This window comes from Camelus dromedarius, unplaced genomic scaffold, assembly GCF_036321535.1.
Source record: "Camelus dromedarius isolate mCamDro1 unplaced genomic scaffold, mCamDro1.pat HAP1_SCAFFOLD_28, whole genome shotgun sequence".
NCBI lineage: Eukaryota > Metazoa > Chordata > Mammalia > Artiodactyla > Camelidae > Camelus > Camelus dromedarius.
The window spans coordinates 409,519-435,466 of record NW_026989775.1 but is presented as its reverse complement, the minus strand read 5'-3'; the positions used below and the strand labels follow the sequence as shown (position 1 = coordinate 435,466).

At 37.0% G+C, this 25,948-nt stretch overlaps 2 long non-coding RNA genes across 2 annotated transcripts; both read right to left on the bottom strand.

The window, feature by feature from the left end:
- Positions 1-647: 647 nt before the first annotated feature.
- Positions 648-12,767, bottom strand: LOC135320622 (uncharacterized). Its single transcript, XR_010379863.1, has 3 exons — positions 12,716-12,767; positions 10,672-10,770; positions 648-724 (listed from the first exon to the last, which is right to left on the bottom strand). It is a non-coding gene; the product is annotated as an uncharacterized LOC135320622 (long non-coding RNA).
- Positions 12,768-12,776: 9 nt separating this feature from the next.
- LOC135320621 (uncharacterized) lies at positions 12,777-16,205 on the bottom strand. Its single transcript, XR_010379862.1, has 3 exons — positions 15,843-16,205; positions 15,622-15,744; positions 12,777-12,816 (listed from the first exon to the last, which is right to left on the bottom strand). It is a non-coding gene; the product is annotated as an uncharacterized LOC135320621 (long non-coding RNA).
- Positions 16,206-25,948: the final 9,743 nt, after the last annotated feature.

Genomic DNA, 25,948 nt, shown 5'->3' with positions numbered 1-25,948 from the left:
TCTTGTGTTATCATTTCTAGAATAACAAAGAAAACAAAGTATAATACTAATAATTAAAATAGTAAATGGAATGTGAATAAATGGAATTGCTCATTGCTTCTAGAAATGACATTAGCCTGCTCAATAAGGGGTCTAAGACTAAGATCAGAATACTAGGAAATAACGTCTGCATCCTAATCTTGTTTTTGCTTTGGCCTTGGTTTTTAATCTCTTATATTTGCTTCAAAAATAAGGTATGAAATTTCCTGTTACCCCTTGAAATCTCAGCAAGAGTAACCTTTTCTTCATAGGTTTCAATTACACTTTTACAGTGTTTAGAAACAAATTATTAAACATTAAGAATATTCACTGGTGAGAGGAATTCCCATCATCCTTAAGTTCAGTGGTGGCATCTCTGCTGTAGGCAAGTACAGAAGTTGTGATCTACCACTGCAGAAATGGATGCCTTGATAGTAATAGGGAATGAAAAACCCAGACACACAGAGGCCAGGTGTTGGCATTTAAACATCAGAATTCAAGTACATACAATGAGAGTAATGAGCATCGTGGTTTGTCTTAGCTCAGGCTGCTATAACAAATTACCATAGACTGTGTGGCTTACAAAACAAACATTTATTTCTCCCAGTCCTGGAGGCTGAAAGTCCAAAAGAACTGTGCCAGCATTGTTATTTTCTTGGTAAGGGTCCTCTTACAGCTTTACAGATGACAAGGTTCTTACTGTGTCCTAGCATGTTGAAGAGAGAGAGACAGAGAGAGAGGGAGAGAGAGAGAGGGAGAGAATCTCATGATTTTTTGTTATACAGGCACTAATTAGATTCATGAAGGCCCCACACTCATTATCTAATCCCTCCCAAACCCCATTTCCAAGCACATTGGGACATTGGTAGTTGGAGTTTTCTCAAATGGATTTTGGAGAACACATTCAAACATTCAGTCTATAATTTGGTTTGAGTGGCAGCTAGCAGACCTGACCAGAGAAAATTCTGAAGATGGCAAATAAAACAAGGTGTCTGTAGAGAAAAAAAGAATGGGGAGGAAACCATTGGAATCAAGGATATTTATAGGAAGCTGAGAGGTAACATTGATAAAAGGTTATAATCCCTAGCCTTGGTCTAAACCAATTTCAGATGATGGAACTATCACCTGGAGGGGAGGGCAGGATCCCAAGAGAGAGGACCTTGCAACTCTGGGATGAGGATAAATGATAATGATTTTCACAGTGCCACAGGACCTCTGGAAATGTACTTGGATCCATATGCTGGGAAATGAGAATGCCCAAACACTTCAAGGACTCTCAGAATCAGGATCCAAGCTAGGAGTGATGCTCATATCCTGAAAAGACATCACAGTCTCCCTGTTAGAGGTACATGGTATAAACACACTCTTGGCCCAAGTGCAAATAACTTGGTCTAGTATTTGTTTTCAAATAAAAGTAAAGTTCATTGGAAGACAGACACCATTATATATATTTTTTTCTGTACATCTTCATAGTGTATGTTTAGGCACAGAGGGTACTTAGTAAGAAACTTCTGTAAAAACAAAAAGCTGACACATGTGTGATTGTTTTCAATTGCCAGAATTCCATGATCACTCCAAAACTCTGAGATAATAGATTGTTTGGATTTTAGATATTAGATTAAGGTCTCTAAGTTGACTTAAGGGCCAGAGGAGCAGAAGAAATGCTTTTGGTACAGTCCCCCCCTCTGTGACCTTATGCACCACAGTCTCTGTATCTCTGCTAAGATGTTAACTCATCTCCACTGGAGACTTTAAATGACTCCATCTAGCTGTGGCTTCAAGTGTTCAGAAGGAAGAATGAATGGCTTTGCCTTTTAAAGAAGAAACCATATAGTAATGAATATGTGAACAATGTATCATGGGGTTTAATGCAAAAGTAAACGATTCTACAGAAATATCTGTATATCTGTTCCCACTGAGAGCTTGACTTAAGCAGATGTTCTAATCCCTTGGACTAGACACACCCTGCATTGAAGAGCAAAGAGAAGCCTTGCCTTTTTTAGATTCGACATGTAAGTGATATCACACTGTACTTGTCTTTCTCTGACCTATCTCACTAAGTATAATGTGCTTAAGGTCCATTGATGCTGCAAATGGCAGGATATCCTCCTTCCTTGTGACTGAATAATATTCCCTTGTGTATATATATATGTGCCACATCTTTTGTATCCACTCATGTGTTGGGCATTTAGGTTGCTTTCATTGCTTGGCTATTGTGGTTAATGCTGCAATAAACATGAGTGCAGATATCTCTTTGAAATACTGTTTCTATTTTCTTTCAATAAAAAATAATAACACTGACTATGGTCACTTAGAAAAATAAAAAGGCTTTAAAAAGTAGATAACAATTTATTCACACATCTATTTTTATCCTCATTAAGGAATGCTTGGTTCTAATTATTTACATTGTTAAATTCTTATGTCCTCCCTGCCATTGTTCTGGATTATGTAAAGAGAGAAATGTAAAGATCTTGTCCTCATGCAGCTTACACTGTGTATGGGCCTTACATAATGTTATTTAGGCAGAAATAAATATTGTAATTATATACATGTATATATATATATGTGTGTGTGTGTGTGTGTGTATTGATGTGTGTGTGTGTGTATATAGATATGTGTATGTATGTGTATGTGTGTGTATATATATAAATATTATATGTGTAGTGATCAACAATCTAAGTAACAACCAAATAGTCATTTTTTAAGTTTGGTTTCAACCTAGTGCATCTTGCCTGGAGATATAATTGTGTATTATAGAGCCCTAAGGACCAAATATGGTAACTTTAAAGTAAGGTAAAACCTAGAGTGCATGGTGATTGAAACAATGAATAAATAGATTAATGGTTGGATGTATGAATAAGTGTGACATTTGTTTATTATTTCAAAGGGTAATAAATATCCCTCTTATTACCTATAGGCAAAAAAGTAAAGGCTTTGGTGAAGAATTTTGTGTTTTTTGATCTCTATTCCTTTATCACCTGTACAAATGTATTATGTTTAAACAAACTAAAGTGGATTCTGTTTCTATGACTGTAATAGGACTGATATGACAACTCTGGAATATTCTTCCTTGTGTCTCTTTTTCCATGGAAGTGTGGTTGTGCCACTCAACAGTGTTATTTGGATGGAATTCCTTTTACTTCAGATAATGTGATCTTATTCCCTGACCACTGTTTTGTGGACAGTGGTCCCAGGCTGCATTGAATATGGTGCACACTCTTAGACCAGGAAACGGCCCCTGATAAAACATGAGTAATGAATTCCTCCCCTGATATATTTAGTCTACGGCCCCAATCTCTCTCTGCCCCTGCTGACTGTCCACTAATATAGAAAATGCAGACAATCAAGTTCTATTTCCCTCCCACTTAAAGTACCTAATTATTTTATTTTGATGAAATATGCACAACTATTTACTATTTTAACTATTTAAAGTGTACAATATAGTGGAATTAAGTATATTCACATAGATGTTACAATCATCATCACTATCTATCTCCAACCCTTTGCATCATGCTCAGCTGAAACTCTGTATCCAATAAACAAGTCTCCATTTCCCTCTCCCCAAGATCCTGGTAAGTGTGAGTAAACTTTCTGTTTCTATGAATTTAACTACCCTGGATACCTCATAAAAATGACATCATATAGTATTTTTCTTTTTGTGACTGTCTTATTTCAGTTAGCATAATGTCCTCAGGTTTATTTAGACTGTAACATGTGTTAGAATATCCTTCTTTTTAAGGCTGAATAACATTCCATGGTAAGAATGTACTACACTCTATTTTATTTTTTAATTTTTAATTATTATAGAACTTTTAGATTTCCACTTAATTTGCAGTTATTACAAAATACTGGCTATGTTCCCTGTGTTGTGCAGTACATATTTGTAGCCTGTCTTATACTCAATAGTGTGTTACTCCCACTCCTCCCACTCCTCCCACTCCTCCACACCTTTATTGCCCACCCCACTTCCCACTGGTAACCACTGGTTTGTTCTCTATATCTGTGAGCCTGCTTCTTTTTTTATTGTTGTTTTTGTTATATTCAATAGTTTGTTGTATTTTATACATTCTACATATAAGTGATATCATATACTATTTGTCTTTCTCTGTCTGACTTATTTCACTTATCACAATGCCATCCAAGTCCATCCATGTTGCTGTTAATGGCAAAATTTCATTTTTTATGGCTGAGTAGTATTCCATTGTGTGTGTGTGTGTGTGTGTGTGTGTGTGTGTGTGTGTGTGTGTGTGTAGTATACAATAAATATCTATACACACTATATCTATCTATATCTATCTCTGTGTGTGTGTATATCATATCTTCTTTATCCATTCACCTGTTCATGGACACTTAGGTTGCTTCCATACCTTGGCAATTGTAGATAATGATGCTATGAACATTGACATGCATGTATCTTTTCAAATTAGTGTTTTTGGTTTTGGTTTTGGTTTTGGTTTTGGTTTTATATACCCAGGGGTGGAATTTCTGTGTCATATAGTAATTATATTTTGAGATTTTTGGAGAAATCTCCATACAATTTTCCACAGTGGCTGCATGAATTTACTTTCCTACCAAGAGCCCACCAAGGGTTTCTTTTATCCACATCATTGCCAATATTTGTTGCTTGTGTTCTTTTGATGACAGCCATTCTGACCAGCAAATACACTACAATTTACTTACCCATTCATATGTTAGTGGATAACTAGATTGTTTCCATTTTTTTGTATTGTTTTCAATAATGCAATTATAAACATTGATGTACAACTATATATTTGAGTTCTTACTTTCAGTTCTTTTGAGATATATAACTAGAAGTTGAACTGTTGAATCAAATGGTAATTTTATGTTTAATTTTCTGAGGAATAGTTATACTGTTTTCTACATTAGCTGTTCAATTTGTTCCTACCAATGATGTACAGGATTCTCAATTTCTCTACATCCTCACCAAAATTTGTTTTATGTTTCTAAAGAAATGGCAACCATATTAATGTGTGTGAAATATATCTCATTTCCTTAATGAATAATGATGATGAGCACCTTTTCAGGTACTTATTGGCCATTTATCTCTGTTATTTGGGGAAGGTGTCTTCAAGTGCTTGACTATTTTTGAAATGAGCTCTTTGTTTTTGTTTTTGTTGTTGCTGAGTTAAAGGGTTCTTTATATATTTTGAATATTAATTTCTTATCAAATGTATGATTTGTAAACATTTTCTCCCATCCTGTGAGTTACCCTTTATTCTTTTGATATTGTCCTTTGATATGCACAAAATTTTAAATTTTTGTAAAAACCAATTTATCTATTTTTTAATTTGTTGTCTACACACACCTTTGGTGTATATCCAAGAAATCATTGCCAAACCCAATAGAATGAAGAGTTTCCCCTACGTTTTCTTCTAAGAGATTTTGTTTAGCTTTTACATTTAGATCTTTGTTCTATTTTGAGTAAATATTTGAATATGGAAGAAGGTAAGGGTATAACTTCATTCTTTTGCATGTGAATATCGAATTTCTTCAGTATCACTTGTTGAAAATATTGTGCTTTTCCCACTGAATGGTCTTAACACCTTTATCAAATCATTTGACCACATATGAGAAGATTTATTTACTGTATTCGTCTATATGTCTATTTGGATTACAATAGTTTGTACTAAGTTATGAAATCAGGAAGTATGATATCTCCCGCTTTGTTCTTCTGTTTCAAGATTTTTTATTTGTTTATTTGGGATCTCTTGAAATTCCCTATGGATTTTAGAAGTTTTTATTTTCTGGAAAAATATTGGAATGTTGATAAGAATTGCATGAGATCTGTAGAATCTGTTGAGTAGTACTGACAGCTTAACAATATTAAAACTTCCCACCTATGAACATGGATGTCTATTTCTTTATGTCTGATTTAATGTCTTTTGGCAATGTTTTCAGTATGCAAATCTTTCTTCTTCTAGGCTAAATTTATTTTTAATTAATCACTTTGATCCTATTTTAAATGGGATTGCTTTCTTAATTTTTTGAATTGTCATGTTAGTGTATAGAAATGCAACTGATTTTTAATTGTTGATTTTGTATCCTCCAAATTTGCTGAATTCGTTTATTTTTTCAATTTTTTTGGTGAAATCTTTGATATTTCTATATTTAATATCATGTTGTGTGTTGAGAGAATTTATTTCTTCATTTCCAATTTTAAATCTCTTTATTTCTTTCCCTTGTTTTATTACACTGGCTAGTACCTCTAATTCTATGTTAAATAGAGGAGGGAAAAGTGGGCATTACTGTCTTTTTTGTTATCTTAGGGGAGAAGATTTCAGTCTTTCATCATTGAGTAGGATGTAGCTGTGGATTTTTCATGCATGGTTTTTATCATGTTGAGGAAGTTTTCTTCTATTCCTACTTTTTGAGTATTTTTTTAACAGAAAAATTATTAAATTAGATCAAAGGATTTTTGTGAATCAATTGGATGACCATTTTTTTCTTTGCTCTCTTAATGTGGTATATTATATTGATTGATTTTTCTATTTGGAATCTACAGGATGTAATCAACATTTATAGAATACCAAAAACATCAGAATACATATTTTCCTCAAGCTAACATGAAACATTCACCAAGATAGACCTCATTATGTATCATTAAACACACCTTAAAAATTGAAAGGAACAGAAATGTTATAATGTATGTCTCAGACTAGAGTGAAATTAAACTAGAAATCAACAATGGAAAGATAGCTGGAAAGTCCTAAAATACCTGGATAGTAAACAACACACTTCTACATTATACATAGGTCAAATAAGTCTCAAGAGGGATTTTAAAATGTATTCAATGAAATAAAAATAAAAATACAACTCATCAAAATTTGCAAAATGCAGTGAAAGTTGAAGGAGACTTATAAGATACTTTTGTCATGATATATAATCTTATGGAGACCATAAACTCAATTTTGGGAAGGGGAATAGGAAGACACAAAGCAGCAGTTCCCAGGAAGGGAAATGATCCTAAAATTAAATTCATAAATGGTTTCCAAGCAAAGAACAAATCCAGGGTGTTGCCAGAAAACAAAAGAAAAAAGATGGAGGGGTCAAATATGAAACGAAGGACGTGAATGAAGAGTCTTTTGCTTAAACCTCAGAATCATTATGGTTGCATCCTTCGAGTATGACATAATCAGAAAAAGACTCTCTGAGGAGATATAGTATGTATCATAGATGCTTTCAAACAATTGGGCTTCTGGAAAGTTTAAGGGAGTTTTTCCTCAGACTTCTCAGCAAAAACCCAAGGTAGAGATAGGGCTACATTGAAAAGATTTGTGGGTTCACAATTGTTGAGCCTTGATGAAGCTCACCTCAGAAGGCTTAGAACAAATTGGAGGGTATTTGTGCTAATGAAGAGCTACAGGGGAACCTGTTGATCCTGACCTGGCACTCCCATGCATGACTATACTTTTATACATTTTTCCTTACCATTTTATTCTCTTATCTGTTTTTACCCTTTGTTTTTCTTTCTTTTATCATTTCTTCACCTCTTTTTGGACAGTTTTGTGTAAGTAATGGACAGAGGACAGGCCTTGGAATCAGAGAGATTGCATCTGAGACTAAGATCTAGAACCAAGTTAAGTGACCTAGAAGATGTTAAGTCTAATCTCTTCACTTGCATAAATGTAGGAATAATATCTAATTTACTGTGTGATCATGAGTATTAGAGATAGTAAGTGTACTTCCTTAAAGGTAGAAAGTTTCCAATAAGAGTGGCTGTTATATTGTTTTTATTACTGTTGCTACAATTTTGTTTATGTGGTTGATTTGGGTTCTTGGAGCAGCTGTTAGTAAACTCTACACTGAATTTCTTTACTCTACATACTCTTTACTATGATTATTTTTATGAGGTTGATTTTCATAGCTGATATTGAACTCTCTTAGTCTCTTTACAGCAGAGTATCCATCCCAAGATGCTTTGAGTGCTGGCTGCTAGAAAGGCTCACATGATCGCCCTTTAGAAATGCCTGGGAACTTGCATCCTCCTATGTCTCCACTTCTCTAAAGATTTCTTCTCATAGGATTCAAGCAACAAATCATCTACAGGAATTGCCATCTTATGCTTTGCTTCTAACATACTAACATTAAAAATTTTTTTTTTAATTTTTATTTTTAATACTACAAATATATCTTAGGCCTTCCACTAGCAACCAAAGATACAGCAAGCCCTCTGTTAAAGAGAATGCTAATCTATACTGTATCTGTTTCCCCTTCCTGGCTCCACTTCTGGCACGATGGTGTGCAACTCAGAATCACTCCTCAAGAAACTGATGAAAATTATTTTTAAAACACCTTTAAAAATAGTTGGCCTTATGAGCATACACAAATGGAAATGCCACTACAGATATACAGCAAATGAGGACACATTTAGTCAAGAATATTTACTAAAGCTCCATAAAATGATGAGTCTTTAGTATTTGAAAATCCGTACTTTTCCCCTCTCCACTCATTGAGCTGGGAACTCCACCCAGACTTGTACAACCAAGAACACAAGTTTTTGACTCCCCCCAGGTCCTGGTTGGAGGGTTGTCTTCCTAGGAAGGACATGACATTAGCATTTCTCATACTGCCCCTAGATACTTGTTGCTGAGGCAAAGTTCTGTACTACAGCAGCCAACAGGTGGGGGCCCCATTCTTCCACCACATTTCCTCTCATGAGACAAAGGTTCTACCTTGGGCATGGTAGGACATTGAGGTCCCAATTGCTATTGACTCAGCTTATAGGACAGGGGCTTGTGCCGATGGAGACAAGCCAAGGACACCTGGGGCTCTTGCCCATATATCCACTGAGCACTTACTTCTTCAAACTGGGCTGTCACTTAGAATTGACATATTGTTCCTTACTCCAGCACCAGAGTTGTGGCTCAGAGATTTTCCCTCGGAGGAAAGGCAGACCATAGAACAGAGAGCTCAAATTATCTCCCCAAAGGAGCCAACATTATTCGCAACAGCATAAGAAGTTCAAATCTAAGGGTGCTTTCAAAAGCAGAAGAAGTGTTGGTAAGAGGCAATGGGGAGGAGACTGAAAAATTCATTGAAGATACAGGCTAAATGATAAGCCAACATTTTGCTGGAGAAAAATAAGAAACCAGCTGCAAGAACTAGAGTCTGAATAAATTTCAAACATTGACCATCAGGAACTGTCCCTTCATAGCAGCCTGAATTTGACTGGATTAGGGTGTAAATAATTTATTCTCCAGGGCATTGTTATGAACAATAGAGCTTTTAACCAGCAGTTAGTGGAGTTTCATAGGTTAGTGTGGTCAGGTAACTAGACAAACACTGCCTAAGTCCTGCTAAAACCTTGTTATCCCAAAGTGGCTGGGCATGTCCAAGGATGAATCCTTGAGGAAAAACATCAGAGGCTTTACCCGGTGTCTGTTTAGGGGATAGAGGAGGAAGAGAAGGGAATGGACAACACTAAAATAATCGTTAGTCTTTAAACAAGTAAACAAGCTAACAACAATGACAAGCACTGAAAGAGGGGAGAGATGAAGCCAGTACCCAAAGTTGCTGCAATATCTAAAATGTTCATTTTCCAAAAAATATGAGACATGCAAAATAAGCAGGAAATTATGGCCTAGATACCAGAAGAATAGCAGTCAATAAAGCCACCTGCAGGAGAGACCTGATGTGAGAAAAGAAGCCATTATAAATATGTTCAAAGAAACAAAGAAAACCATGATTTTAGAAGTAAAGCATGATGACAGTGTCACATCACATAGAGAACATTAATAAAGAGACAGAAATTATTAAAAATAACCAAATGGAAATTTTGGAGCTGAAAAGAGCAATAACTGAAATTTAAAAATTCAATAGATGGAATCAATAATACACTTAAACGGGCAGAAAGTAAAAGTACTTAAGAATAGATCAATAGAAATTATGCTATCCAAGAACAGAGTGAAAAATGAATGAAGAAAAAATGAGCAAAGCCTCAGAGAAATGTGGGACACTAATGTATACCAACAGACATGTAAAGGCAGCACCAGAAGAACAGAGAAGGAAAGGAGCAGAAAAATATTTGAAAAATTAGTGGCTAAAAACTTCCCATTTCCTAAAAAATTTAAATCTACATATCCAGGAATTTCAACAAACTGCAAGTAGGATAAACTCAAAAAGACCCATGAATAGACACATAGTAAACATGCCAAAGAAAATCTTGAAGGCAGCAAGAGGAAAATGACTCCTTGCTTAAGGAAACTCCTATAAGATTAACAGTTGACTTATCATCAGAAACAATAGAGGGCTGAAGGCAATAGGATAACCTATTCTCAGCCCTCAAATTTTAAAAACCCTTAATCAAGAATCATATATCCAGCAAAATTATCATTTAAAAATGAAGATGAAATAAAAAGATATTTGGAAAACAAAATCTGAAAGAGTCTGCTGCTAGTAGACCTACCTTACAAGACATACTAAAGTTAGTTCTTCAGGCTTAAAGCAAGTGACCCAAGACAGTAATTTGAATACACACACACACAAAACAAAGAACACTGATAAAGGTAATTATGCAATTATAAAGGAGTATAATTGCCTATTATCCTTTCTTATCTTGTTTAAAAATCATAAAGCAGTATACTTTTAATTGTATTTGTGGGCATATAACATACAGAAATGTAATATATTTACCAATAGCAGGGCAAAGAGGTTGGTGACAACAAACCAACATTGGGTTAAGAATTGACTCCAGATGTTTCACTTGAATCCAAAGGAACAAATGCATAGAACCTGAAATGGAAAGAAGGCTAATATGAGAAAAATTATACATATAACATAAAAATTGTGTTCTACACTGGAAACTGACACAACATTGTAAACTGACTCTATCTCAATTAAAAAAAAGAAAAATGTTATACGTATAAACTTGCTCTCTTTTCTCCTCTCAGCTTCTTTAAAAGACATAAAATTACATAAAGGAATAATAATTATAATGATGTACTGTCGGGCTTATAACATGCATAGAGATAATACCTATGACAAGAATACCACAGTAAGAAACAAAAGAGAGTAGAGCTATATGGGAATGCTGTTTCTACATTCTCTGAAATTCCTGGTGTAATTGTGAAACTATTTTTGATAAGACATATATGGTAAGGCCTAAAGCAATCACTAAGTAAATAACTAAAAATATATAGCAAGAAAATCATTAAAGAATTTAAAAAGTAATATTAGAAAATATTCAATTAATGAAAAAGAAAACAGTAATGCCAAAAAAAGACTTGAGGTGTAGAGAAAATAATAACTTAAATGAGAAATGTAAATCATATTATTTTGCTTAGTTTTGTTTTTATGAACTCTGGATACAAGTCCCTTATCAGATATATTATTTGTGAATATTTTCTACCATTTTGTGGGTTGTGTTTTCATTTTCTTAACATTACTTTTTTAATTAATGCTATGTCTCTCTCTTTTTTTTTTTTTACTTAAGATGAATCAAAGCAAATGCAACATGTGTACAAATCTATAGATAAAGCTGCTCTGGAAAAAAACGCATAAATACATGGCAAAGAAATGAGACTTGGCATTTTAATGCTGATCATGCCATCCTCAATGCCATAAAACCAAATCTGTGCTTGCAACACAGTAAACTATGTGTATCTGCTATACCCTACTTCTCAAATCCAGGACTTATGAACTCAAATCAGAATTTGCCATCAAAAATTCAAACTTGAATTCCTGTACTAGGAATGTCTCCAGTAGAGAGAACCAATGTTTTTTGAATATTCGGTGTAAGTAGCTTTAATTGAGATAAGGCTTAGGAAGGACTTACAACCCTTTCCCATTCCCATATATCTGGGTACAAAAGACATAGGCATTTATTCCATATCCATTAACAGTTTACAGAGCACCCACTGTCCCCAGGCACCACATTAGGCCTTGGGATCCTGAGAAGGAAAAGATACACTCTTACCCTCAAGGAATTTGGCCTAGTAAAGAAGACTGTCTCAATCCCCTAATAATATCTCCTTCCATCAATCAAGGAAAGCATTTACTAACTAATCATGCACTTTACTATCACAAACTACATACATATATGTAGAAAAGCACATGGAGTGTAAGCATTTGAAAACAGTAGGTTCAGGAGGGCCTTAGAGAAAATCTAGTCAAAATCTCTCATTTTATACCTGGAAACTAAACCCAGAGTGGATAAGTGACTTACCCACGATCACGACAAGAACTAAGATTAATATGGCACTTCCTATACGCCTAGAACTGCTCTAACAGTATTGTTTATTTAATCCTCACCACAACTCATTTTTGAAATACAAAACTAAGGCACAGAGAAATTAATTAACAACAAAAATCAAACAGCTCACAAGGGCAAAATCAGGATTTGAATCTAAGTAGTCTTGCTCCAGAATCCATACTTTTAGTCACCATGCTATATTTAAGTAGCTATGTCTAAAGGCTGTCATGAATTTCTGACTCATGTTTTTACACTGTCTTGTTATTTTATACTGTCAGGGTTTCCAGCATCTCTAGAACCCATTGGTCAAAAATTATCAAAGAAATCTCAAGATATTATGGTACTTCAAAGTCACAAGATCCTTGATTTGGGGAAAATGGCTCAATTCAACGTGGATGTATATGTTACCAGAAGGTGAAGATGAAGACATGCACAGACATGAGAAATATAATAAGTAATCTTGTAATAAGTATTCTTTTATCTTACTTTGACAAATGTTGCCACTTGTGTCTCATTTCCTTGTTTTCCTGAATCACTTCCATGTACACCTTCTCACTTCCAAATCCCAGTCTTTAAGTGTGTTGATTCTTCAATCAAATAAGAACATGTTAATGTAGACAGAGCTAGGAATTAAATCTTGAGAGGACCCTGCACTATACAAGATGGAGAAGATGTGCATTTCAGAAGCCTCAGACTTCATTTCACCCATTCATTTATTATCTAACAAATATTTATTTGGTGCCTGCCATATGCACAACAATGCACTGAGTTCTGGGGATGTGCTAGTCTATGTGATGGATGTGACCTTTACTCTCCTGAGGTTCACAGTCTTACAGCATTCCTCCAGAGTAAGTTAGGGATCCATAGTTAAGCACTTGTCAATTCTCAACCTGTTGGGCCTCTGAATGATGCCTGAGCTACAGGAGGATGAACAGAATGACTCAGCAAGACTGGGGACTGCTAAGAGATGCTGTCACTCTCAGGTGTGCCAACTACAGAGGAGAGAGCATGTTATTTTGAAATGACAGTAATACACTGTTTGAGTGATATGCATGAACTATAAAATAGTTTATAAATAGAAATTATTTGCATTATGATTATGTTTTGTCAGAATGCATACATCATTTTTGTGTGTGTGTGTGTCCTTGAGGACCCTGAAGAACAAAATTTTATATCTGATTATTGAATTGGTTAAGTAAATTAAGCAAATCCAGGCATTTTATTTGATAATTAAGTTCACTCAAAGATGAAGGTAAAATTATAAAATTTACACCCACTTACATATTTGTTTCATTCTTTAGTATGCTTCCCCACTCATTTTTACTTGTAATCAATCTGTCTTTAACTCCCCCAGTTACACAGAGGCCTTTACCAGACACCAAAAGCTATTCTGCTCACAAAAACAACAGGCTTCCTTAAGCCTTAAGTTGTTTTTTGTTTTTTTTTTTTAATTTGCCCTTTAGGTCTCAATTTCTGTGAGAAATCTGGGAATTCCTCTCCACTTTAGCCCACTCTTTCATCTACCAATGTAAGACCCAACTACTTTTGCCCTTCAATTTTGTAATGAGATAAAGGACGCCTGATTTATTATCATACTGCTCTTTTTCATAAGGTGACCTGGTTACATTCAGCTATTATAAAGCATATTTGAGTCATAGGCTCTGAACCATGTCAATATCCTGTACTAGGTGATTTTACTCAGCCCTGAATTTGCTCATATATCCAGCTAAATATTTGCCTCTATTTTTTTTTAAACTCTAAGTTTCTTGAGGGCACATGTTTATTTGTTTTTATATCCTCCAAAAACAATTTGGTGGAGAGACTGAATTGGAGATAAAGAAGTTAGCAGAGATAAATTAGTAGAATAAGTGGATAATTGGAAGGTGTGCCTGCATTTGGATACATAGGATTCAGGAGACAAAGCCAAAGAGAACTGTGGTGTGGGGACACACTGGGGTTTGGTTAGTTAGTCCTCACTGATTTATCATGTCCAGCCTAACGGTCCCTGGAGGAATGCTTGGAAACTTCTGGAACCCGGGAGGGCAAAGGCCACATCCATCAAATAGACCAATGTATCCTCAGAAACCAGTCCAGTGTTTTGCACACAGTAGGCATAGAATAAATATTTGTTGGATGATAAATGAGTGGTAAAATGAAACGAAGTCTGAGATATCTGGAACATGAAATATTCCTATCTTCTTTTCTGATATAGTCCAGGATAGTTACATTAAACACATAGTAAACAGAAACTCCTGCCTAGACTGTTAGTGGCTTGCCCCAGATCTCACTGACAGAAGAGCCACAAGCAGAACCCAAGATACCAATTCTCATACACTTTCTGAGTCATATCTCTTTTTCTCTATTTCTAAAATGTTCTGAATCTTGTTCTTTTACAATTTATATTGATTCTTAAAAATTCTTAACAAATTATATATGTGTGTGTATATACATACATACATACACACACACACACACACACACACACACACACACACACACACACATACATGTGCATACATATTATGTCCTAGTCTTAGAGAATCAGTTAAGGTTAGAATTGAAATTCAGTATTAAATGTGTATTACAATTAACAGATAGCCTAATATTAGGCCAAGAAACACATATGCACAAATACATACACACACAGATATTGAGGAAGAAAAGATGGGAGGGGCATGGAATCAAGGCCTAGATGGTATTAGACCTGGGTTACTTCAAATCAAAGAAATGAAAAAGTTGACTATGAGGAACCTCAGAAACCAGCTGCTTTCACAGTATCAGGAAAACTTTTGCCCAGATTTCAACATGGTCCAGGGAACAGATTGAATTCTTACAGGGATCCCAGCAAGCACTATCTCTGTCACTAGCAGAACCCATCAGGGTGTTTTTTATATCACTTCACAGGAGCTAAGGAGCACCAACTCTGCTTTAATTCTAAGCTTTCAGCCTGGCTTCACTTGCAAATATCTTCTTAGAAGTCTTCATTTTATGGATGGGAAAGATAAAATAGTCAATAACTGGCTGGCTCCTGTGTGGCAGATTCCAATATGGGACCCAGATGACAGTACATATTCTTTAAATGGGATGCATGGGAAACTTTCAAAGAAATATTTGGACATCTTCCCAGAAGACAGATTAGCTGGAGATGGCGGGCATCCTGCTGCAGGAAATCGTGTTTTTCCTTTGAAGAAGAGCCTGGAAGATCACCTACCTAACACTTGTCATAAAAAGAAGGGATGTCATATAGTTAAGGCAGAGGGTCAATCAGCACAGTGGGGTGAGAACACAGAGTAATTGGTCGTGAATATTTAAGACTGGGACCATGATAAGGGATCAGCTCACACAGAAGTGCACAGCTGGCCTTGCACAATTACAGTTTCTAGTCAAGCTACCTTATTCCAAAAACACTTGCAATGTCGACCTCATCCTGTCCTTGGACTTCTCACCACTGAGCTCATTCTCAGGGGTCATTCTCAGAATTTCTCCCAGGCCCGAGGAGAGCTCACGTTAAAACTCTGCAAACAGGAGATTGAAAAGTTCAGGAAAACATGGTGAAGTCTTTGATCAAAAATAAATAAAAATTCTTCATCAATGACAATATGCTCAATCATACACAGTTGAACCAGCAGGATGTCTTTCTGAGAATGCAAAGCCATGAATGCCTTCTCACTTTTGTTCTTTTCTTCTGACCTGATGTCTCAGTAGGACTAACAAACTTGAACCCTGGTGTTGAGAAAATATTCCAAACTAGTATTTCAATTGAGCACTCTAAAGCTAGCCAAACTTTCCCAGACCCATATTCCTATGCTCCTCCTTCAACCCTGCATGGCCCACCAACCTCTCCTCCCCTTTCAGGTGCTGCCTGCTTCCCCTGTAGATTACATACCTCTCAGAAAAGGAATAACGATTCCTGTTTACCTTCGTGTTCTGCCTCACCTCTCCAGAACTCCAGTGCTTTCTTTTATACACTGTAGACTTTCAATGTTTTAATTAATTTAAAGAAATAGAGACTTTTCCATTATCAAAAATAATTTTATAATACAGAATTGGAAAATAACTGTTAATACTGGATAATATTCTGTCTTCCATTAATCATAAAAATTTTCTCATGACACAGAGAAAACTGAACTCTTATCAAGGCAGCCAAATGGAGCAAAGCTGATGACACTCAGAGTCTCTCATTTTTTAATTTTTTTTTAATTTTTTATTTTTTGGTTTGGTTTGGGTTTTATTGTTTTGTTTTGTTTTTCAGGGAATCAACTCAGAAAGGCCCTGCCAAACCTAGGAGTGAGTTGATTGTTCCATGTAGGTCATGCAGTTCAATAACACAATTTCTAGTGATCCTTTCATTTCTGTTATTTGTGACTCTGCTTGTGCCATTGGGCAGAGGAACCGGCCACATTGCTGCTCACAGTCATCTCCTTTATCATATGAATGTGAGGAGCCTACCACTAGATATTTCCCCAAACCAATGGGATGCTGTAGAAAACAGAGTATTTCTATGTCTTTTTCTTCTGGATATTCTCAGGTTACCAGAAAGAGATTGACTGAGCCCTGAGGGTGGATTGGTCATTTTAAGACAATATTTGGGGCAGATAAGGCAAACATATATAGTTTAGGTCTTTCTAAATTTTACTTCTCTTTCATGAGTCTCTTTCTGATTATTATCACCTGCACTGATCCATCTCTTCATGTAAGTAGTACTTGGTTGTTTTCTATGTGTTCACCTAAGTTCTGAGCTGCTTGAGGTCAGAAATCAAGATTGATTTTTTTGATATTGTGCTTGATATCTAGCATACTGATGGGCACAAAATGAATGCTTAATATTTATGATGAGACTTCTAAACACAATTTTACACTTTGACAAATTTGGCTGTGGAAATAGTGACTGAGTCTTTTAGAATTTTCTATGAACAGAATAATAAATGCATATAGGAAATTTATAAAATATAGATGGGAAATAAAATACAGCAGCATATTTCAGAGACACAGCTTCTGTTTCCTTTCTCTTTCCAGATCCATGCAGGTGACAGATCTTTCTCTGTCCACCTCTGATGGAGACTACATTCTTTACTGTCCAGTAGCATATACCCTTTGATTGTCTCTTAGGTATGCAGAATTGTGAGCATATTCGAACTTTCCTTCTTTCCTTCTGTCAAATTCTTGTCAGCAGTTTTACACACACACACACACACACACACAAACACACACACTTCCCCCACCACCAATCTTTTGCAGATTATAAGCAGGAGTTCTTCAGGCTTCTGCCTAAGAGCGTGGACTTTGCAGACTGGTGGGCCTGGGTTTGAACCTTACATGATCACTTTGGATAAGTTTCTGGATTAGTTAAAATTAGCTGCCAGTTACAGAGACTGCAAAGAACAGTGGCATAAACAAAGTGATGTTTGTTTCTCTTTCACATTAAAAAATATTTCTAGGAGACGGAGAAGATGGAGGAGTAGAAGGATGCTCGCAGGTCACCTTCTCCCACAAATACACCAAGACCCACATCTACAGACACACTCAGCCAACCAGAGCACCTGTGGAAATCCGACAGAACATCGCCCTCTTCAAAAGATAAAGACACCAAAAATCTGGTAGGAGAAAAGGAAAAAAGAAAGAACAAAAGGCAAAGCAGCACGGGATGTGGCCCGCGGGGAGGGAGCGGCAAAGGAGGTCTGGCGCTCGCTTGCTGGGTCTCCCCTCTCCAACTGAGAGGCCAGCGGGATGGAGGGGGAGCCTCCGAGTCTCAGATCTGTACAGAGCAGCCCTTGACTAACAGAACTAAGTTAAACGGGCACAGAGCATCCCCCAGACACCCAGCCTGAGACGCGGGCTGGCAGCCGTGGGCAGGGCCAGGCTGCACAAGCCGGGCGGAGGACGGGGGCGGCTGCACGGAGGCAGCCCCGGTGGAACGCAAGGGTCTGTGTGCCGTGGCTGTGGGTGCACAGGGCAGAACAACCTGGGCCCTCCATAAAACAGCAAGGTTGATGTGCTCTCAGGGGAAGGGTGCACACCCCTATCTCTGAAAACCTGCGGAAAGTTTTCGGGGGAAGAGAGGTGGGGCTCAGGCACAGCCGCCATATCCTCCGCGCTGAGCACTCAGGATGGGGCGGGGGCGAAACCTGCATCTGCACTGAAGGGCTTAGCAGCCTCAAAGGCCAGACTGAGACTGGCCTGCAGCCCGGGGCAGATAGGATCCTTCCATCCTGGTCCCTCAGATAACTTGCTCCACAAAGACAAACAAGGAGCTGGGTTTTGCCTTGGAGCAGGGACAGGGCTGTCCCTCGGTCTTCCCAAAGCCCACAAGTGGAGCGCCGACCAGGGCGGAGCAACGACCAGGGCAGAGTGCGCAGCCGCACAGAGAGCGGAACTACCGGCGGTGCAGGTAGAGGGAGAGCGGCCCCCTGCCTTTAGGGCAGGAACACAGCCCCTGACCTAGGTGCTGGGAGGGGGCACGACCCGCCCTCCTACCTGGCCTGTCTGCAACATCTGACTGCAGCATCCGGAGGGGAAGAGACCCGCCTGCCCAAAGCAGAGAGCTGCACCTGACCCAGTGTTAGGAGGAGGCACGATCTGCTTGCCGACAGGTGCTGGGAGCAGCACAGAAGAGGGCGCCAACAGAGGGCCTCTGAAAACAGCAAGCTGAGATTCCAAAACAGGACCAAGACAGAAAGATTCCACATTAAAAGCACACAGACTCCAGGAGAACACCGACAACCCCCCCTTTTTTTTTTTAAATCTGTTTTTACCTGTTCTATTTTCTATTACTCTCTTAATCTTTACTTCTTAATTCATTTCTATTTCTCTTGGGTTTTGATGTCCTGCTATTGATTAGACACAACTTTCAAATACATCTATTCATCTCCCCCCCTTTTTTTGTAAAGGCTTTAAAAGGACGTCTCAACCTGATTAATAATCTGCTTCAACTCAATCTTCTTTCATTATACACTGTTTTCAAACCCTCTTTCTCCCTTCTTTTAAAATTCTTTCTTTCTCTCTCTTATTTTTTTCTTTTTTTCCTAAGTTCTATTCCTAAATAGGCATCAGATAGATAAAATCCTTAAGGACCAAAATAAACAACTGATACTCCATAAACAACAGTGCCAAGGAGGTATGAGCAAGATGAAGAAGCAGAAAAACCTTTCCCAATTAAAAGAACAAGAGAAATCCCCTGAAAGAAAGATCAACAAAATAGACATCGATAGCCTACTAGATCAAGATTTCAAAAAAGGAGTGATTGAATTGCTGAAGGAATTAAAAGAGATAGTGTTTAGAGATATAAAATATGTCAAAAATGAAATTGAAGCTATAAAGAAGAGCCAAGTAGAATGGGTAAACTCATTGACAGAGATGAGGAATTATCTAATAGCTGTGCAAAGCCGACTAGATAATACAGAGGAAGAAATTAGTGATCTAGAAGACAGGGCAATATAAAGCACCCATTCAGAAGAACTACAAGAGAAGCAAATAAAAAGTAATGAAAATAGCATAAGGGACCTATGGGATAATATAAAGCATCCCAATCTTCGCATAATAGGGGTCCCAGAAGGAGAAGAAAGATCAAAGGGGATTGAAAAGGTTTTTGAAGAAATCATGACTGAAAACTTCCCAAACTTAAAGAAGGAATCAGATATCCAAGTACAGGAAGCTCAGAGGGTCCCAAACAGGAAGAACCCAAATAGACCCACACCAAGACATATCATAATCAAGATGGCCAGAGTCAAGGATAAAGAAATGATTCTAAAGGCAGCAAGAGAAAAGCAAAGAGTAAGTTACAAGGGAACCCCCATAAGGCTCTCAGCTGATTTCTCTACACAAACACTACAGGCCAGAAGGGAGTGGCAAGATATATTCAAAGCCCTGAATGAAAAAAAGATGCAGCCTAGGATCCTTTATCCAGCAAGGCTATCCTTGAGGATAGAAGGAGAAATAAAGAGTTTCACAGACAAAAAAAAAAAAAAAAAGCTGCAGGAGTTTAGCAACACTAAACCCATGCTAAAAGAAATATTGAAAGGGCTATTCTAAATAGAAAAGCAGCAGGATGCTACATAAATGAGAAACACACAACTGGAAAGGTGATAACTCATGAATTACAAATAAAGTAAACATGAATTTATAAAAGAAGACATACAAATCACTGAGAGTGGGAGAGGGAGGCAGGGAATTATAGAATATTTTTTTCTTTCTTTTTTAAAATTTTTTAACAGTAGGATGGGTTTGAGATCATGTTACTATCAGTTTAATAAAAACAGTTATAGTAATGGGTTGATAGATTTAAAAAATAGGGTAACCACAAGCCAAAAATTTACAAAGGATTCACAAAAATTAAATAAAATCCATGATAATACAAAGGAAAATTACCAAACAACAAAAGGAAGAAGAAAGCAACAAAGAGGATATAACAATTCAACTGCAAAGGTAAGTTCAAAATGGCAATAAACACACATATGTCATTAATTACTGTAAATGTTAATGGACTAAATGCTCCAGTCAAAAGACACAGAGTGGCAGACTGGATAATAAAGCAAGAACCTTCAACATGCTGCATACAAGAGACCCACTTTAGGGAGAAGGACACATATAGATTGAGAGTGAAAGGATGGAAAAGAATATTACATGCAAATGGAAAAGCCAAAAAAGCAGGTGTTGCAGTACTGATTTCAGACAAAATAGACTTTAAAACAAAGGCCATAAAGAAAGATAAAGAAGGGCATTTTATAATGATTAAAGGAGTGATACAAGATGAGGATATTACACTCGTTAATATATATGCACCCAATATATGAGCACCTAAGTACATACAAGAACTACTAACAGATATAAAGGGGGGTATCAATGGGAATACAATCATAGTTGGAGATTTTAACACTGCATTAACATCACTAGACAGATCTTCCAGACAGAAAATAAACAAGTCAACAGAGAAATTAAATACTACAATAGAAAAACTAGATTTGGTGGATATTTTCAGAGCATTACACCCCCCAAAAATAGGATATACATTCTTTTCAAGTGCACATGGAACATTTTCCAGGATCGATCATGTACTTGGGCACAAAAGAAACCTCAACAATTTTAAGAAGATAGAAATTATCTCTAGAATCTTTACTGACCACAGTACCATGAAACTGGAAATCAACAACAGAGAAATAAAGGAGAAAAAAAGGAAAGCATGGAGATTAAACAATATGTTATTGAAAAAACAATGGATCAATGAGGAAATCAAAGCTGACACTAAAAAATACCTTGAGACAAATGATAATGAAAGCACAACCACTCAAAACCTATGGGACACAGCGAAGGCAGTGCTAAGAGGGAAGTTTATAGCGATATAGGCCTTCCTCAAAAAAGAAGAACAGTCTCAAATAAACAATTTAACCCACCACCTGAATGAAATAGAAAAAGAAGAAGAAAAAGCCCCAAAAAGCAGCAGAAGGAAGGAAATAATAAAGATCAGAGAGGAATTAAATACAATAGAGATTAACAAGACCATGGAAAAAATCAACCAAACCAAAAGCTGGTTTTTTTTAAAAGTAATTAAAATCGACAAACCTCTGGAAAAACTCACAAAAAAGAAAAAAGAGAGAGCACAAATTAGCAAAATAAGAAAGGAAAATGGAGAAATTACAACAAACAAAATAGAATTACAGAATATCATATGAGAATATTATGAAAAACTATATGTAACCAAACTGGATAACCTATAGGAGATGGACAAGTTTCTGGAAACATACTGTCCACCAAAACTGAATCAAGAAGAATCTGAACACTTGAACAATCCGATCACTAGAAAGGAAATAGAAACAGCAATTAAAAACCTCCCTACAAATAAAAGTCCAGGACCGGACGGCTTCACCGGGGAATTCTACCATACATACAAAGAACTCATACCAGTCCTTCTCAAACTCTTCCAGACGATTGAAAAGGAGGGAATACTCCCAAACTCATTCTATGAAGCCAAAATCACCCTGATACCAAAATCAGGCAAAGACACTACAAAAAAAAGAGAATTATAGCCCAATATCACTGATGAACATAGACGCCAAAATCCTCACCAAAATTTTACCAAATAGAATCCAACAACACATAAAAAAATTATACATCATGACCAAGTGGGGTTCATCCCAGGGACACAAGGCTGGTTCAACATACGCAAATCAATCAGTGTAATACATCACATCAACAAGAGAAAGGACAAAAAACACATGATCATCGCAATCGATGCAGAAAAAGCATTTGATAAAATTCAAAACCTATTTATGATAAAAGCTCTCGCCAAAGTGGGTATAGAGGGAACGTATCTCAACATAATAAAAGCTATATATGACAAACGTACAGCTAGCATAGTACTCAACGGTGAAAAACTCAAAAGCTTCCCACTAAAATCTGGGACAAGACAAGGATGCCCACTATCACCACTCCTATTCAACATAGTCCTGGAAGTCCTAGCCACAGCAGTCAGGCAAGAGAAAGAAATAAAAGGGATCCAAATTGGAAAAGAAGAGGTAAAAGTGTCATTATATGCTGATGACATGTTACTATATATAGAAAACCCTAAAAGGTCCCCACAAAAGCTACTAGAGCTGATTGAAGAATTCAGCAAGGTAGCAGGTTACAAAATTAACATTCAAAAATCAGTTGCATTTCTTTGCACTAATGATAAATCAACAGAAGAAGAAAGTAAAGAAACAATCCCCTTTAAAATAGTACCCAAAGTAATAAAATATCTGGGAATAAATATAACCAAGGAGGTGAAAGAATTATACACAGAAAACTATAAAACATTGATGAAGGAAATTAAAGAACACTTTAAAAAATGGAAAGATATTCCATGCTCTTGGATTTGAAGAGTCAATATTGTTAAAATGGTCACACTGCCCAAGGCAATCTACAGATTTAATGCAATCCCTATCCAATTACCCAGGGCATATTTCACAGAACTAGAAAAAATCATCATAAAATTCATATGGAACCATCAAAGACCTAGAATTGCCAAAGCATTACTGAAGAGAAAGAAAGAGGCTGGAGGAATAACTCTCCCAGACTTCAGACAATACTATAGAGCTACAGTCATCAAGACAGCATGGTATTGGTAACAAAACAGACATATAGACCAATGGAACACAATAGAGAGCCCAGAAATGAACCCACAAACTGTTGGTCAACTCATCTTTGACAAAGGAGGGAAGAATATACAATGGAATAAAGACAGTCTCTTCAGCAAATGGTGTTGGGAAAACTGGACAGCAGCATGTAAAACAATGAAGCTAGAACACTCCCTTACACCATATACAAAAATCAACTCAAAATGGATTAAAGACTTAATCATGAGACAAGATACAATAAACCTCCTAGAGGAAAACATAGGCAAAACATTATCTGATATACATTTAAAAACTTTCTCCTAGAAGACATCAAAGCAAGAATAAACAAATGGGACCTAATGAAACTTACAAGCTTCTGCACAGCAAAGGAAACCAGAAATAAAACAAGAAGAAAACCTATGGAATGGGAGAAAATTTTTGCAAGTTAATCCGACAAAGGCTTGATCTCCAGAATATATAAGCAGCTCATACTACTCAATAAGAAAAAAATAAACAACCCAATCCAAAAATGGGCAAAAGACCTAAACAAGCAATTCTCCAAGGAAGACATTCAAATGATCAAAAAGCACATGAAAAAATGCTCAATATCGGTAATTATCAGAGAAATGCAAATCAAAACTACAATGAGGTATCACCTCACACCAGTCAGAATGGCTGTCATTCAAAAATCCACAAATGACATCGTATATTTTTAAATGAGTATTAATTCTACAGTTATCAGAGTATTATTTTACTTTAAGTCGTATGTAGCTTATAGATACCCTCATGTGTGCAATACGTATAAAAAATTCAATAAAAATTGTCACATATTTCAAAGTACATAGGTTCCCCTATAATACGTAGAAAATCCCAAATCTCTTTCTTATTGCTTTAAATAGACAGGAACTGTATTTTTTAATTTAATGGAATAAAAATAAAACATTTAGATTTTAAGCTATATTTTGGCATATTTCAAAGGAGAACACATCTTTATTTTGTTTTCATCATGAAATATTAATAACATAATAACCAAAAATACCTGGAATCTTGGTAGCCATGAATAATTAGAGATTTAATCACATGTATTACAGAGACCTGGTTCCATCTAAGGATAGACACATGGAAAGAGTGTCATACTTATCAAACCATAAGAAAAAGCTGGGAAATCTGCAAAATCACACTGCTGCTGAACCCATCATAGTGCTGATTTTGAACGGCTACCATCAGGGTAAAATTTGAGGAACGCTGGCATGAGCCTCCAGACAGACAAGACACTGGCAATCCCTCACCTACCCCAGAGCACTGGAAGTGTTAGGTAGTTAGATAAGGGGGGAACCAGGCAGACAGGTGGAGGAGAGAGAGGATGGTGTGTATGATGGTGGCATGCATGCCACCAGCATAAAGGGGCTTTACTTCTTTTATGTGAGTGCCAGCAAGAAACCAGTTAGAACTAAAAGGCTGGAACTTCATGGTAGTGACAAGGACCTAACTGGACATGACCCAGTTCTCATTCTAATATAATTAGCATTGAGGTTCTGGCCCCTCCATGGGTTTTTCTGTGTTCATCATGGATAAGGGCATTCACAAAAGGGGACAAACATGACTGAGCACTCCAGGGGTCAAGAGCCATCAATCAATCAAAAGACCACCTCTAAGTGAGGGTACAAGAGGAAGGAGCAAAGACCATTGCCGTCTGCACTTGGATCAGCCTGCCTCCTGTTCTTGGAGGGGTACTTCCCTTTTCCTAATAAAATCTTTCACTGCACAATGCTTTCATCTCCCATGTGAATTCTTATCTTTTGAGTAAGTCAAAAACTGTGGCCTTTTCCTTCCTCCTTTAGGGTAACAGAAGGAGACAAGGTGGCGATGCAAACAGATACAAAAGTATCAACTAACTCCTTAATGAACTGCTCAAAGCTGAGCACTCCCAGTTGGGAGAGTATGGAGTCCTGGGATCACAGATGGTCGCAGCCCCTTCTCCATGGGCCTCACTTTTTGCTTGTGAAAAAGCCTGGGGGCAGGAAAGAGTTGAGAAAGCCTCCCACAGTTGGTGTGTTCCTGTTGCCCTGGGAAGGCACTGCTGAGGGAGAAAACAATTCTTACCTGGATGCTTTCCCCAGTGGAATAATGTCTTAAGATGCTGAAAATAAAGGGCAGTAAATCCTGTCACTTTCAGGGGGTTGAAAACTCAGAGTTTGTTTAATGGAGACAGGCAGAAATCCTCCTAGTTTCAGAAAATTAAAGATTTCTTTTTACCATGGAGGGCAGGGCAGGATCACCAAGGAAACTTGGATCCAAAAACTCAGAGACACGTGAGATACCTAAGACTGATGCTAAATGAGGAAAATGTGGAAAGCCTCTTTGTTCTTCACCACCTGGAGTAACCAGGACCAAGAAAAAGCAACAGAAGTCGAACCCCAGCAGAGGGATAAGAGCACACAGGGACCAAGATACTGGGTCACAGGGAACATCTACAACTGAAGGTGGACGAAGCACATTCCAGAATAAAACTCAGATAGTCTATCAGTCTAGCTCCCACCCTAACGACAAGGTGACACTGATGGAACCTGAGGTTGGCCACATATGGCAGGTAATTGAAACTACCAGCAAAACAGAAACACAGCTCAGCTCC